The 14813-nt window shown below is 36.0% G+C and overlaps 1 long non-coding RNA gene across 2 annotated transcripts; it reads right to left on the bottom strand.

The window, feature by feature from the left end:
- Positions 1-7524: 7524 nt before the first annotated feature.
- Positions 7525-9929, bottom strand: LOC131020028 (uncharacterized). 2 transcript variants are annotated; one of them, XR_009100591.1, is made up of 3 exons: positions 8932-9929; positions 8642-8766; positions 7525-8130 (listed from the first exon to the last, which is right to left on the bottom strand). It is a non-coding gene; the product is annotated as an uncharacterized LOC131020028 (long non-coding RNA). The 2 variants fall into 2 exon arrangements; XR_009100590.1 differs by having other exon boundaries at positions 7525-8766.
- Positions 9930-14813: the final 4884 nt, after the last annotated feature.

The following is a 14813-nucleotide window of genomic DNA, read 5'->3' as shown; positions in this document are numbered from 1 at the left end:
AGAAATTCAAAGCAGAATATTTTGCTGCTTACGTGGATTCAGGAGCAGGAATCTGTACAGCAAAACGAGGAGTCTTTCCAGCAGAAGTTGAAGAAGAACTGCCTCGAATTGCAGGAAGGGATTTCTCCAAAAAGATTTTGCTCCTATAAAAGAGAGTAAAACAGACGAAAATATTGATTGGCGGCGCCGGACAGACACCTTGGTACAAGGTCAAGACTCCACCAATATATTTCCATGATACCGGAGCAGATATATTATTCGGCAATAATTTTCTGCAAACCTTCAAGCGATATACACAGGACAATGAGGCCAGGCGGCTGGTGTTCACAACCAATTGTGACCACAAAATCATTGTGCAAAGGCTCGAAGGAGCTTTTAATCGCTCGATGCCATTAAAATTTCGCAGCAAGCGTGGTGATGATGGCAGACTCCGGAGACCACAAATGAAGGATCAAAGGAGATTCGGAGAAGTTCTGCTCAAATGCAGGGCTGAGGGATTTCCAGATCTCTCCGAGGAAGAAATACAAATCCTCAAAGTTTCCTTGATATCACACAAAGATATTAGGGAAGAAGAACATGTGTCCATAGCCGATGTCAAAAGAAGAATCCAGAAGTGTTATCACGAGGAACCTTTGGCATGGTGGAACAAGAATCAACTCAAAGCCACCTTGAAAGTTAAAACTGGAAAGGAGCATGAGTTCGTGAGATTCAGACCTATCCTGATGAACACTCAAGATCAACAGGATATGAGGAGTATAATCAAGGAACACCTTGATTTGAAGCTGATTGAACCAGGGAATTCGCCTTACAGCAGTCCTGGATTTCTGGTGAGAAATCATGGGGAGATCAAGCGAGGAAAACCAAGATTGGTCATTAATTATAAAGGAATTAATGATATTCTTGAGTTTGACGGATATTTCATCCCGAGCAGATAACACCTCATCAACTGCATCAGAAGTGCAAAGGTATTCTCAAAGTTTGATTGTAAATCAGGTTTTTACCAGATTCGCATGGAGGAAGGGAGTAAGAAGTTCACAGCCTTCTCAACTCCACAGGGACATTATGTCTGGAATGTCATGCCAATGGGGTTAGCTAACGCGCCTCAGATATTCCAAAGAAAGATTGATAATCTCTTTAAGGATTATTCTTCGTTTATGTTTGTTTATATTGATGACATTCTCATTGCATCAAAGAACATTCATGAACATGTCAGGCATCTGGAGATCTTTGCAGATGTTTGCCAACAAGAATGACTAGTGCTGTCTGAGAAGAAGGCAGTCATAGCCACCCAGAAGATGGAATTTCTGGGGATTGAGATCGATGAATCTGGAATAATTCTACAAGATCATATTGTGGAAAAGGTCCAGAATTTCCCAGAAGATCTCAAAGAAAAGAAGCAGCTCCAAAGCTTTCTCGGAGTTGTCAATTTTGCAGGGATGTTTATCAAAAACCTTGCAGAACACAGAAAAGTCTTCAGTCCACTACTGAAGAAAGATGTTCCATTTATATGGAAGGAAGAGCATCGGGAAGGTATGAAGAAGTTGAAGGGGATTTACAAAAATCTCCCAAAGCTTTCAATACCACAGGATGAGGATGACCTGGTCCTCTACACCGACGTAAGTGATTCCTGGTGGGCAGCAGTGCTCACAAAAATCACCCCTTATGGAGAAGAACCATGCAGATACTGTAGCGGTCTCTTTTCTGACAGTGAAGCTGTGCGATGGCACATCAACGAGAAAGAATTCTATGCAGTCAGAAAGGCGTTCAAAAAATGGCCGCTATTCTTACTTGCGAAGAAATTTATTTTAAAAGTCGATAACACTAATGTTAAGGCTTTCTTAACCAAAGAAAATAGAATCTAAACCTGAAAAGGCTAGATTACTTAGATGGCAAGCTGAATGCCAATATTATGAATTTGATATTGTCATTCTGAAATCTGATGATAATGTTCTTGCAGATTTCTTAACAAGGGATGGAGCCAACTGAGGTTGACACCATCATGGAAAACCAGAGGCAGCTCCTGGAAAACCTGGAGATGCTACAACAAGAATGGCAAGAGTGCTTACTCCATGCCAAACAAGCGGGAAGGATACAAGCGGATGATGAATCCAAAGTGTCTAACCGTATACGAGAATGTCTCAAAAAGATGTTAAGTCTTAATGAGGCAACCCACAAGCCGCTCCTGCGAGGGATCATGGCTCCCATGATCGAAGCAGGCATTACCGTACAGGCCAGATTACCTGTAGCATGGGATTCAAATACCCCTAGCACGAGTCCTAAGGTTAAGGTGTCAAAACCGGATCCTCAAGGAAAAGTTGTTGCTAAGGCTTCACAGCCCGAACCAACATGTCAACCCTCCACCTCTGGGGAAAAAGAGGGAGAGATCAGTCTTAGGCCATGGACGGGCAAATCTAAGATTGATACTAACATTATTGAAATTTCTCCTGTTTGGCAGATGTATCAGTCCAGGTGGGAGAAACTCAACACCAGAAAAGGACTTAATCCGAGCTATTGCCGGGTTGATGTCGGAGGAAAATATCCTCGTGTATGGATGACCACCGGAGCCAATCCTCAGGAGGTCAAGGAGTGGTATGAATTTGGGGCACTAGCCTCAGTTTATACTATATCGCTAGCATTCAGCGAGATCAAGGGTCTACCAAGGTGGATCCAAGAAACGGTCTATGATGCTTGGTCAAACAATCCGTCTCTAAATAGGGGAGACGTCCTGGAGTTATACTTTCTCAGTGCAGCTCCAGAACCAGCAGGCAAAGGGAATCATGAAGCTTTCCATTTCATTAAGCTTCGGAGACCTGATACGGAGGCCTTAAACCGAGTCAAGGCACCAAATCATGAAGTTTCCATTGTCACAACATTCACGGAGGATCAAATCTCCACGAGACGTGCATGGGGACTATGGGTCTGTCTCACAGAGATGGACAAAGTAAAGTACCAATTCAAGTTCTCTCATAATGCAGGACTTGGATATTTCTTGTTAAACTCTATGACAGGAAAAACTACAAGCTTCGCGGAGAAGGCCTTCGAAGAAAAAAGACAGACTCTCTGGCAAAACAAGGAGGCGGGAAGCAAAGAAACTCGTCACAAATTCTGCAACATGGCTCATTTAGGCCATTGGGTAGATCATATCTGCGCGGAGTGTCCCACGCAGAAAGAACCGGAATTCGGCAAAGGCTTCTTTCCTAAGCCTAACAAAAAGAAGTTCCGGTCTGACGAGTATGAGAAGCACAAGACTCCACGAGGACGAGCACCGCGGGCACCAAAAAAGTAAGGGGCCCGACAAAGAAAAGTGAGTCATGTGACTCAGGACAGGAGGACCACCCACTAAAAGAGAAACGACGAAAGTGGGTGGACAATAATGTAGGCCAACTACCCACTGACCAAAGTGGGTAATTCTACAGAAGCTCCACTCATCAAAAGAAGACAAAGGATGGTGGAAAAGTTGCAGGCTGGCCCCTCACAGCATTATCAGCTGAATAATGGAGTATGGGACCAGAAAAGCACCACTCACCGAAAGCAAAGGCCGAGTGGAGGAAAAAGTAGCTGGACGTCACCAACCATTATCACAAAAAGATAAAGGAAGGTTCAACTCCATGTGAAGGCACTAATTAGTGTCGGCAATTATGGCCGACAAAAGAAGATAGCCGTCACCATCCAAGTTAGCTGGCCACGAAGAAGGAATCCAAGGCCAACTATCAAGCAATTACAGAGGGGATCAAACCTCTATATAAACCCGAACTCTGGAGAGAAGTGATCATCGAAAAAATTTCACAACTCTTTCACATACCACACTCTCTCTCTAGAAAATTATCTTTGTAATTTTAATTTTAGTTTTCAAAGTTTTTTCGTTTTAAGTTTTAGTTCTTTTAATTTATGTATACAAGGATTAGCTACTATGAGCAGCTAAACAAGTTTGTCTCCTCCCTTGGGGAGAATTTTATGAAATAAATTAAGTATTTTATAATTCCTCTATAAACACTTCGTTTTACCCAACTTTCCGGTTTAGTAAAAAAATTTCTTTCATTTTTCAACAAAGTATTCAACGTCGAAACACAGTGAAGGAGGAAGGTTGCAACCATCTCTTGCGAGTGCGTGGTTGGACAGAGCCTGGAGGGCGGAAGGTCTGTAAAATGCAGCAAGGACTGACTCCTGAAGGTGACCATTCGGCGAAAGGTATAATGTTGATCTATGTTTTGATTAATTTTGAAGTGTTACGGAAGCATGTTGGGCCATTTGCTTTGAATTTTGTAATAACAAAAAAATATATATCTATTTTATTTGGGGTTATTCTGTGCATATTCGTTTTTAGAGGGATTGATTTCTAATAATGAGAAAATTGGTTGGGGAAGTTTGCTACAATCAAAAGAGTTGGTAAATTATTTTGAGAATCTTGAAAGCTCATGGGAAATATGAGAATTGGTTCAAAGGTGGTGTATTTTCTTGCCAATTACCCCTCATTTAATAACCTCATCAAACGTCTCATACATCACTGTGCTCAAAAGTTGACGCCACCAAAAAGAGGAGTTGGATTTTGAATATTAATTTGATTTTTTTATTTAAATTAAAAAACGAGTATGTTTGATTGGGGTAATGCCATATAAGTGCCAAAACATACAAATCAAGGCATCAGATTTCCACATCAATTTTAATTTGCTCAAAAATTCAAATCATGATAAAATTATAATAGTATTTAAATTCATATAGGATGTATTCTCTTTAATTGTAAATTTATCATGAGAAAAATGAGAGATAATAAAAATATGAAAATTTTATCATCCCCGACTTTTTTTTACCTCATGTTCTTTAAGATGAAAAACATAGTTTATCACATTAATACCCCAAGTCAAATCTTATTATATCAATTTTCCATGATAATATTATCATGAATTGGAATAAAAAGGAAAGAAAATTGGCTGCCCAATTTTTTTTTTCCAATCCTTCACAAAGAAAATTATCCTTCCTGTAGAGCATTTAAAAATGGTGAAAAAATAGTGAAAATATATGTTTTCTACTTTTTTCTATTAAAAAGAATGCACCCATATTGTTTGACACCTTTATATATCGCACCTTTTCTATTAAAAAGTTCATACTATGAAAAATTAGAATTCATCTAAAATTGATGTATTTATATATTACTAACCATATTATAATTTTTGTTTTATTGCTCAATACGAAAATGGAAACTAAACTAAAACCAAAATTGGGTTAAAAGAAAATGAGCAACTTAGATTTTTTTATTTTTTTGATTTAAAATTACAAGAGGTATCTAAATATAATCAAATAAGTCATCCGCACATAGACGAGACCTCTACACTATATAAAAATGGAAAAATTATATCGCACGCAGGCGAGATCACTACACCACACAAAGGTGAAAAAAAATTATATCGCACACATGTTTAATAGAACACAAGACCTCTCACACAAAAATTTTTTTTGGATGCCTCAATTTTGCCACGTCTGAAATTATTTGACTTGGTAGCATAAATAATGTCGGCGAGGTACGTGGATTGCAAGATAAAGACATAAATTTAAATAAAACGGTTCTAGAATATTTGCTAATATAATTCTGTAATATATGTGAATCCTTCAACGGTCAATGAGGCGCAAATGAAATGGTCAAATTTCATTGCCAAGAGAGGAAGATTCAACGTAGCCCGTGCGGTGGGTATGTAGATGTTTACTTTGTATGATTGATAAAATTGATGATTGAGTACTTTTATCTTCAAGAGTATAATTATTTCAATCTCACCCTTTTAATGGGATAAGAATCGAGCAAAATAAACTTAAATGATAAAAATTATAATCAAAAGTCTTGGGATATCTCAAAGTTTCAATCTAACAAAGTAAACAAGGGATTAGTCTTACTATTTTTATCTATCAAAGTTAATCCTTCAAAGTAAACACCCCTAAGTTATTATAAATAACTTATATAAATTTTAATAATTTATAAAATATTTCAAGAGTTTATAGGTTATTAAATTATTTATATAATTAAGCTTATAAGTTAAAAAGAAAATTGTGAGTTAGAGTGAAAAAAGTATAGAGAGATGAAATTAAAAATATAACCATCATAAAACAAAAATTAAAAATATAAAAGTAATAGAAAATAAAAAATAGATACAACCATCATAAAATGGAAAATAATGAAACCTTAATGTATTTCTATCTTCTATCTTCTGTATTTATTCTTCTTTTTTCATTTCCATAACCGTGCATATTCATCTTCTCCATTTTCTTCTTTATTATTCAAAAACAAGAAGGTGAGATTACAATTTTCTAAAAATAGTTAAAGTGAAATGCATTGATCTTGTTTAAAATTTGGCCCCAAATTAACAAGCATAAAAGAATAGCGAAATGAGTTTTGCAATATTATTGGAGATGCTCTCAGTGCCTTCTTTTTGTTCTTCTTCGCTCGTTTGCTTCTTCACTATTCCGCTTCTTCGTCTTCCAAATGCATCTTCTCATCATTCTACATTTTCTAATCTAAATCTTATAATCTATAGTTATGGAAAGTGTCAAAATATCGTCATTTATGGAATTATATGTTACAATGGGTACACGATCGAGAGAACTTTTACAACTCAAACTAGAACAATAGAAGCTAGGAAACTGGACTAAGAAAATAAACAAATTAGAAGTAACAAGAAAACTTAGAACGAAAATACAACGAAATAAAACAAACGTGAGAATGGCGTCGAGTCGAGATGAATCTCTTCCCGCAAGAAGATTATCGCCCCGGTAGTGCTCACGGTGTTGGCGAATCTTCCCCAAAGGTAAAACGACGACGTCTCGTTGGATGTAGCACCACAATCCGGCGAGCTCCGGCGAACGTAATGGGATCGAGAACTGAGCAATATGCAGTGAGAGTAAGTGAGCGATATGCAGATTTTCGTGTGTACCATGCTTATGCACTAAGACCTCTATTTATAAGCCATTCACCATGAGGGGAATTCACACTACGCCAGATTCGCTCATAGATAACGGATTTTATCCGTTATCTATGTGCGAAAATATCCGTAATATATAATGGTGTAATGTATGTGGATTTCATACATAACGGAGATTTAAGCGTTATCTATTATATTATACATAACGGATTATATCCGTTATCTATAGTATTATATCCGTTATCTATTCTATTATACATAACGATTGTTTATATATACGTAACGGATTATATCCGTTATCTATAGTATTATACATAACGGATTATATCCGTTATCTATAGTATTATATCCGTTATCTATTCTATTATACATAACGATTGTTTATATATACGTAACGGATTATATCCGTTATATATAGTATTATACATAATGTTTCAAACCGTCATGAAAGTTTAATATTCACTGTTATGTACACACCTATACATAACGGTTTTTTTATATTAATAACGTTTGGTAATCCGTTATGTATAACGTTTTTGACCGTAATTAGATTTCTATTTCTCCGTTATCTATTAATTTATACATAACAATATAAATGATAAAACCAACAATAATAATATTATATATCATCCAAAATATTTAATTTTATATTATTATCATAAAAAAGAATTCATACAAGATTTGAATATAGTCAAAATTCAACAACTGCTCTATCTATACTATTATGCCTTACAAAAATACTAAACATATTAAATATGCAACTAGCTAGCCATCTGGTACAACTTTTCTTGTGAATTCACAAGCCTCTTCAGCTCAACGTATGGCTCATTTAATCCACCACCACAAACCTGCCACAAAAGCATACAAAGAGCCAACCGAGAATAGCAACAAAATAGCTATAATAACATCATTTAAAAGTGATTCAGAAAAAGTAAGCTAGATTTCAGAGTCTTACAGTGAGAAGCTGATTTAAGGTGTGTTCACGGTCATCATTACTCACCATTAATCAGCAGACAAATTAAATCATCTTTTAAGAATTTGATTCCAATTCAATGCCCCTAAGTCATTTGTATTGTTCATACTGGATAAAATAAGCATATCTCTATTTCTTATACTCATATTTATATCGTCACCAGAAAGAAGCCAAATCTTTGTGCCTAAATCACTTAATGCATTGGCCATTTTATATTTTTCCATCACAAAGTTTGGAGAGACAGTCAGATACCTGCACATACAAGCATAAACAACGCATCAGAGGGAAAAGCTTATTGAACAAGTAATTAACTAAGCAACTTTCATAACAAGAAATTTCTGACTCCAGATCCCCATGAATTTTGTAGATAACACCCATGTTGCATTATGCACACATGGGTCTTTATATATGATCATAATCTATATAATAACAGCTAAAAATACAGGTATTAACAATCCTTCTTTTTTCTTCAGGGGTATAGCAAAAGTCACTAGTGTCATTTTGAGCACCTCACTCTAACATATATACCAGCATATTCTAAAGCCAATGTTGGAAAGAAAAGAATTAGAAAGCAATACAATCCTAATGACATATGCAGGCGACATGCCACTTAAATTTCTAATATCTCTCTTTGGAGAGTAATTCTAAAAATTACAGTCAACATCCAACAACACAGACACAGAAAAACTAAAGTTAAAGAAATATATATAAAAGCCAAAAGACCAGACAAATTGAATAAAACCACAAGTGCAGAATTACTAACCACTGATCTTGGATCAAATATATGCCTAGAAAGATCAGACAGCATGGGAAACTAATAATGCTCAGCCAATTTGCAAGTTTCATCTACTAGGCTATCTACAACAAAGAACATATCGATATAAGGCCCTGAAAATGAGAAGAAATAAATTCATCAGCAGAGAGTTTGATTTAAATAAGAAAATAAATAATAGTGAACAACTATGGCTACACACGATGTTTCTCCTTTGAAAAAGAACAGATTTATATAAAATCCACAAAATCATTCCAAATTAGTAATACTTGAAATCATACCTATAAAGACGAATCTCTGATATGTATATGAGACCATCTCCATCGTCTCCACTTATTTTATTTCGCATCTCCATTGCCGCCACTTTCTTCTTCGATCGACTGTATTGGAACTTATTAACAAGAAGATCTAATGAACCGAATACTAGTTAGAGACCTGATTTGTTTATCAACCTATATATAAGATAGAGATCATAGAAAGATTAGAAAAGGGGAATGATTGTTTATAATGAGAGGTAGCCGATTATAAGAGAGGGCAGCAGAGGTGACACGCCACGACGGAATAATTTAGACCTTGAAATCCTAGGAAACTATATCATAGAAACAATATGGGATATTTCAATCTAAACCAAGCAGCAAGCATTGGAGCAACGAAAGCACATATAAATGTTACAGAACTTATTCAATACCTAAACAACTTATTCAATACATGAACTCACTATAACAGCCAAGATATAAAAAAAATTAATCAGATGGCATATAAATTAAACCAAAATATAAAACAAAACTAGGCCATTCAATCTCAATATTGGAGTTTATCTACTAGCAGCCACATTTATAAAAAATTATAATCAGAATCTTTGGCTAAAAACATTCAAAACTGCATATCAGCATGAGTAAATTAAAATGAGTTTGAATGTTGACTTCAGTTTAGGAAAATAACCCGAATGATACTCCATATCCTAAGATACATTTCTTTTGTAATGTCACAAACATACAGAAGAAAAAATGGCATCACTTACTACCAGCCTACCATGCACCACCAGTAAACTAAAAATAAATATAACTCATATATTGCATGTTGATTCAATCCTATGTACGTGTAACTTAAAACTCACGTATACGAGAAACATCTACTTTCTAGTCAGGAATATATATACCTGTTGCAAGCATGGGATCCACAACTATCAAAGTAAAAACCTTAAGACAAAGTATTATTTCCAAGATTTTATACCTAAGAACAACAGAATCATACAAAAGGTTGGAAAAAGAATGAGCATGGAAGATGAACAGTAATCAAGTTATACTTATTTCTCATGTAAGATGAATTGGTGAAACTAGTAATCAAGTTATACTTATTTCTCATGTAAGATGAACAGTAATCAAGTTATACTTATTTCTCATGTAAGATGAACAGTAATCAAGTTATACTTATTTCTCTAGACTTAAGTGACAATAATCAAGTTATACTTATTTCTCATGTAAGATGAATTGGTGAAACTAGTGACAGTTATCCAACAAAGTAGAATTACTGATATATGCCAAAACTACAATGTTAATGCCTATAATTGAGGACAGTTGCCAAGTAGGAAAGGGTTGATGAACAGTTATAAGAGATGCATTACCTGAAACAAAATCAAAATAAAATCTGAAACAATTAACATTCCTGCTAACTGACTGCTACTCTCATCCCATAGAGGCACAACTCTCAGCCCCTAACAAATTATACCAAACTTAGAGTAAATATCATAAGAAACTCAACACCTAACAGAAAATAAACCATATAAATGCTCTAGTTGAACAACTAAATAAATAGCATTCATAAAAGAGATTTGGAGCAAGTACAAGGAGATTTAGCAAAAGCAATTAAATCTTGTGGAAGCACTCGTTCAAATCCCACAACTAAAACATAGATCTCACCATGGATCATAAGCAGCAATCTCTTTGAACTTCACACAAACAAGCTCACTGCCAACAAAGCAGAAAATTGCATTAGGCACAAGACCAAGAAGCAAAGCAATTGATTCAGTATACAAAGTCGATCAAAACTAGGAACACCCCTTCAACATAGAAAAGCAAATACTTACCGGGGGTTCGAGTCACCAAGGGGGGAAATGGGAAACCATTATTGATCCTTTTTTAAGAAAAAAAATTAAAAAAGACTCTAGACAATGATTGAGCTATCGCAATCTGGAGACAAGCTCCACATATATTCAACCAATATAGAACATAAGGATTTATAAATGTCATATCCATGCTAGTCAAAGCATAAGAAACTATATGAATCTAGAAACGGAAGTCTAAATCTTAATAATTCCAGCATAAGTACTACAACTTGTCAAATATCATGTTATAAGAAGCAATAGAATTTGGAGTTAAAATTAGACGCACAAGATCTAATCACTGAACAAACTAAATAACATAAACCCATCAACATAATTCTTTGAAATATAAACAACTGTATCATCAAATGTTTCTAAATGCAGACTAGTGATCACTAATTTTATTAGCAACAAAAATACCGCAACTAACACGGTGTAATTGTAGTATAAACAGCAATCGGATATCGTATCCACAGGGATTGTAAAACGAAAATACTCTATCTATTTCCTACACAAACTCTCACAGTATGCAAGTGAAACGATTATGAAGGTGAATATTGAACTAAGATTAACTAAATAAAACTAAAGAGCATGTAAACTATGACAAATAACTCAAATATAAGAAAAGCTCTGACCCTAGGGATGTATTTTCACCAATCAACTACATGCATTCAACCTATTGATTCAATTACCAATTTTAATCCAACCCTGATGAAAGATCACTATGTTATTCACAAGCGTCTCTAACGACCACCTATGAACGTAGATTAATATATCCCTTTTCGCATTCAAGACTCCAAGGAATAAATTAACTCCCAATAGCACATAAAGAATAGCTTCCTATAGCTTCACCTGTCGCATTCAAGACTCAAGGCTAACACTATATCATGCATTCCTGAATCGGCTGAACAATTATCGCATTCAAGACTCAAACTGAACAGCTAAACATGTAAATCATTGATCAGATAATTCACAAGAGATTAAGCACCAGGAATCATGAATCATAAGTTGGAGGGCAAATTGATATCAATAAATCAAAAACACATAATCAATCAGCTATATACAAACCCTAGGTTCAGATTAAAAGACTAGCCAGACATCACAAAATTAAACATGAACATAATTAAATAGAAAGCAATTATAAAAACTAAATTGTATAAAACCGAATTAAAACGAGAGTAGCGGCTTGAATCTTCAATCTTGATCCAAGCCTTGAAAACTGGAAAGCTAAAAAGTTCTAAAGCTATAAAACTGAGAAAATAAAGTTGGGAACTGAAAAACTAAAGCTGGGAACCCCTAGATAGGTCAAAAGAGGACCTATTTATAGTCTTAGGGTGAAAAACAAAGTTCAAAACCGAAAACACCTCGAAAAACGTAAAAAAACGCGGAGGAAACGAAACACGCGCCCCGTTCGGCGACCCGTTCGGCGATCGCCGTCTGGGTCGCCGAAAATCAGCCTTTTTACTCTAAGATTCGGCGATCGCCGAATTTTCCACCGGAGGCTAAAATTGAAACAGGGAATTCGGCGACCTGGCCGGCGGTCGCCGTTTGGGTCGCCGTTTTTCTTCTTTAAAATGCCAATTTTCGGCGGTCGCCGTTTAGGTCGCCGAAGTTTGACTGCTGCGCGCGATGTTTTTGTTTCGGCCATAACTTTCTCGTCCGAACTCCGATTTATGATCCGTTTGCGCTCACGAACTCGTATCGAGACGATCTACAACTTCTATTTCAGAATATTGTTCCAAATTCGAACTCAATAAATCTGCAGATTCCTTCAAAGTTCGAGTAAGAATCATGTTTCACAAGATAAAGCAAATTAAGCACAAAACAATCATCCAACACTCAATTTCCTATAAAATTAACATTAAATGAATATTAAAAACCATGGAAATATGAGTGTTATCAACTCCCCCAAACTTAAGCCATTGTTCGTCCTCGAATAATGGGAAGAATAAAATCAATAACACGAATGGGTAAGAAATCTAGCTCATCGATGCCTCCGAAAAATAAAGAATGATAGAATTCTCAAATCCTCAATAATTAAGCACAAAATTCACCAACAAACACAACCTATAGCAAAATCAACCTTGACATTCCAAACAATTGAATCTCACAAGGTATGTGTATCACTCAACTCTCAATTTGATGGAATAAATAGGACGTGTATGCTCTCATCGAATTCAATGCAATATAGATCACTTACCATAGGCTTGCCAATCGTCTACAATCTCCATCGCTAAAAGTGTGCCAGGACTAGGATCAGAAAGGTCTTTTTCTTTGGGTTATAATGTAGGGACATTGGTTAAGGTAGGGAAATATAGGCTAAGTGACTCAAATAAATCAAGAACACCAACCTTATAGCTTCACAAATCAAGTATGGAATAAATTCCATCTTCCTCCCAACTATGCCACCATAAACAACACAACTCAAGGGATTTAATCATCACAAAATAGAACTAAACACTCTTTTATGCTCTCCATTTATTTCCAACACACAAAGTCGATTTTCAAACAAATATCTCAATATACACTCGACTTTATACTTTTTTCTCTTTCTTTTTCTTTTCTTTTTTTCTTTTTTTCTTCTTTTTTTTTTCTTTTCTTTCCACAACTTTTCTAGAGCTTATAAGAGTAAATAGTATCACAATATCATCCCTTCTTTTTCATGAACCACTATGATATTCACCACACAAAGATTCCCATATACTACATCACCCCCTATCATCCGGCTAAAGAATAAAAGCTAAATAGGCTCAAAGTGGATAACAAAGGATAATTTTTTCAATAAGGACAGTGTTTGGGAAAATAATGTGGCTAACAAAAGATGGCCTAAAATCATCTCCTAATCCTGGGCACAACAGCAACCTCGACACAGAAACCATGGCAAGTTCTAGAAGATCACCACATATGCATGACAAAACTCACAACAAAGAATAAACTGTGTATGATAAACAGTTATGGCTCAAAATCTCACAGGTTTATTCAACGTCCAAAAATCAAGGTTAAAATCACTCTAGAATTATGCAAATTAGTTCCAGTTATACTTAAATCATCAAAGAAAATCAAACTCCAAATTTTTTTTCACAGAAATCATCATTGGCATCTCACCAGAAATCTAATGGAGCAATAATCATCTAAAAAAAAACAATCACAAACACACACCACCAACCAAGCAGGATAAAACAATAAAGCCAACAAAAAAAATAAAAGTGATACACATATCTACTCTCACCCCCCTCCCCCAAACTTATTAAAGAACATAAGTTCGAAAATAAGTTTGGAGGGATGATGATATGTGTGTCACTACTCACAGAAAAACATGCTCCATGGTGGTGGTATGAACAAAGCGCGAGTTTCCGCATCTTCCAAGCTCACGCTGTACCAAAAACCCAAACAAAACAACGAAACAAAAAGGAACAAGACAAAACAAAAAGAAACAAAACGAAACTAAAAGAAAGGAAAACAAAACAAAGAAAAACAGTTGGGTTACCTCCCAACAAGTGCTTAATTTAACGTCTAGAGCTCGACGATACCTCACAGCCTCAATGAACATCAAACGCAGCAGGCATGACAGACCGCCTAACACGAACAGATGTAAAAGGCTCATGTGCATCAGCTGCGTGAAAAACGACGCTTCCATTGGGCACATCTATCATAGCTCGCCCCGTAGCTAAGAATGATCGACCAAGAATCAACGGCGGATTTGCATCTTCAGGAATATCGAGGACCAAGAAATCCGTAGGGAAGACGAGCTTGTCGACCTTCACAAAGATGTCTTCAAGCTTTCCTCTCGGCTTCACTCTTGATCTATCCGCCATCTGAATCTCCATCGAGGTCGGCTTGAGATCTCCAATTCCCAACCGCTTGAACACAGAGATGGGCATCACATTGACACTAGCCCCTAAATCACAAAGGGCCTCGGGAAAGAGCTCTCCTCCTATCTCGCACTCAATGGTGAAGCTACCCGGATCTTTCTTCTTCGAAAGTAGCTTCATTGGCAGCTCAGTGCTCACAGCTTTCGCCTGCGAGATTTTCCTATCCTCATCACCCATGTTCTTAGTGTGA

The sequence above is a fragment of the Salvia miltiorrhiza genome, chromosome 4 (genome assembly GCF_028751815.1).
Source record: "Salvia miltiorrhiza cultivar Shanhuang (shh) chromosome 4, IMPLAD_Smil_shh, whole genome shotgun sequence".
Taxonomy (NCBI): Eukaryota; Viridiplantae; Streptophyta; class Magnoliopsida; order Lamiales; family Lamiaceae; genus Salvia; species Salvia miltiorrhiza.
Note: the sequence above shows the minus strand (reverse complement) of the source record. Positions and strands in the feature narration are given on the sequence as shown.